Genomic DNA, 2856 nt, shown 5'->3' with positions numbered 1-2856 from the left:
GATTCCATACTGTGTTTCTCTGTGCTTGCCGGCCGAGACGGGACTTGCTTAGATGGAGAGTTCAGTGACTGTTCAGCTCACAATCCTGCTGTTTTGAAATTCTGCAGCCAACATCCGGACGTCACTTACTACTTACTAATATCTGTGTACCCGCTGGAATGGCTCACATATGACATACTGATCGCTATTTACTCCGCGGTAGGAACATCTATGTTTTTATACAATAAATGTTTTTAGCCTCTACCTAAGAGATATTTCTCTCTTTCTTGTATTTTTCGTGAGGTTTAGAAGAAGCGGGGAGGAGCGGAAGCCTTTGTCTATTTTGAAGTGCCAATTTTAAAGAATCTACGGTGTAAGTAGATTGAATTGTGGGGAATCCCACACCATATATCTACCACCTACTTATTGATTTCAGGGATCTTATAGAATAGAATAAGCCATATATTGACAACTTGGGCATATATATTATTGTACTATACAGTATCACACTATTATAATCTTTTCCTTTACATGGTTGGATTCAGGAAAACTTCTATGATTGATTGGAAGAAATTGAACATCATCATATCATCAACCAATAAGTATTTTTTAATTTAAGTTTTATTCTACAGTTGTGTTTGGGAAACCACAGCGCAGAAAAGTGATTTACCTATTTGTTCTATATGTATAGGGGTCTTGTCTTAGGGACTCATTTGCAGAATATGCTGCTGATCACAGTATGAAGTACCCGAGTAACTTGTCACCCTGTGTCTTCTAAGCCTAATGGCAGGGAATATTAATATTTGTGAATGCAGAAGGCAGCCTTCTATATTACATGCAGCGCGGACGTCTAGTTCACACAAGAATAGACACAACAATAGGAGTATACAAACAGTTCATCAATTGTCTATAAATATATATAGATGTAACAGTGAGCTGTCTATAATGTTAAAATTAATTAAATTAAGGCATTGCTTATATACATATATATGTACAAGATAACCCGTGCATGATACTCATGCATTCTAGTCAAATCAAGCTACTTAAGGTGTTAAAAAGGTTCTTGTCATGTATTTGGGCCTAGCCCAGGCCTCCTCAGGGGAAGAGCGTTACTTCCTGATGCAAGCGCCCTTTTTTAACGTGGTTTTGTCCACATGTCACCACCTCATCATTTTTCTCCATCAGCTCATCCTTCATCTTCATCGCCACATCCTTCATCAGGCTACTTAAGGTGTTAAAAACTCCCCACTGTCACCCCCGGCAACCACCAACCACTCCCAACTGTCACTTCTCCTTCAAGAAATAAATAGGTCAGTGTATAACTCTGCCCAGCAGGTGGCGTTGCAGCTTGTTTTTTTTTTTTCCCACACACGCCACTAGGCATTTATATAGTAGATATATATATATAAATATAGAGAGAGAGAGAGAGAGAGAGACAGACAGAGAGACAGAGACAGACAGAGAGGGAGACAGACAGAGAGGGAGAGAGAGAGAGACAGAGACAGACAGAGAGGGAGACAGGCAGAGAGGGAGAGAGACAGAGAGGGAGAGAGACAGAGAGAGAGAGAGACAGAGAGAGAGAGAGACAGAGAGAGAGAGAGACAGACAGAGAGGGAGAGAGACACAGAGAGAGAGAGAGACACAGAGAGAGAGAGAGAGACAGAGAGAGACAGACAGGCAGAGAGAGCATCTGCCAATTTAGTAAGATCAGTTCCTTGTGAAAACCTTTTATGAACAGAGCTCTTCCCTTTTTGGCACGAATGACATCACCAGGGTGACTGTGTTAATCACAATACATGTAGTCATATAAGGAGCAGCCGGTGTTTTACTATTTCCAACATATACCCTCTTGAGGGGATGCTAACAAACATCAGCTCATCGTGTTTACAGTACACCTGAATATGAGGATATTATAAGATCCATCAGTCCCCTTTCACTCACACGAGTTGCAGAGTTAGTCGCCCTCTGAGAGCCGGAGAACTTACTATGAAAGGTCCTGAGAACATGGCCACTGGTTCCCGGGTGCATTCTGTGCACTATGGGCTTCCATGGAAGCACCGTGGGCTCCTCACTTCAGGTGGCTAAAAAATAAAAACTTCCCTTATGTTACTGGATTCCTAGGGGGTATTCAATTGTTGCCGTTAACGCGCTAAAACAAAAAAAAACGAGCGCTCTAAAAATATTAGCGTTAATACGGTAATTACTCGCTAAATTTCATCTCGCAGCTCCCTGAGCTGCGAGATGAAATTCAGCGAGTAAACTACCGTATTAACGGTATTTACGCGCATATTACCGTATTAACGCTAATATTTTTAGAGCGCTCTGTTTTTTTTGTTTTAGCGCGTTAAAAGCAACAATTGAATACCCCCTAGATACATTAATATTACCTGCTGCTATCAGCAGCTCAAAACACAGCGACGTCACCCAGGGAACTGTCCTGGCTGAACCTGCAGCTCGATCTCAGATCATCCCGGGTCCTTTGCCACCTTAGAGGACCCTACTAGACCACTGTGAGGACCACACGCCCGGGTGGGTTCCCTGAAACCACCAGGGCAGATTGCTGCAACCAAAACACAGTTTATTCAGCACATGGCGATACAGGCGGATAGATATACAGTCACCAGGCAGAGTCCTTATAAGCACAGAGTACACATGTGGCAGAAGAGCGGTCCCCAGTCACTAATCCATGAAAACACAATACAGTAAGTATATAGGTTACATATCCCTCATTATTCCCAGGGTGATGGAGCCAATGGGGGTGGATTAGGGTGGTAGCCAGCTTGTGATAGATGGGAAAGTTATGATGATTACCCCCGAGTGTCTGCCCCCTGCTGACTGGGGACCGTTGGGTCCCTGGGGAGAGGGCACCTAGGAGTC

The sequence above is a fragment of the Mixophyes fleayi genome, chromosome 2 (assembly GCF_038048845.1).
Source record: "Mixophyes fleayi isolate aMixFle1 chromosome 2, aMixFle1.hap1, whole genome shotgun sequence".
NCBI classification, from domain to species: Eukaryota; Metazoa; Chordata; class Amphibia; order Anura; family Limnodynastidae; genus Mixophyes; species Mixophyes fleayi.
The sequence above is the reverse complement of the archived record's forward strand: the minus strand, read 5'-3'. Positions refer to the sequence as shown.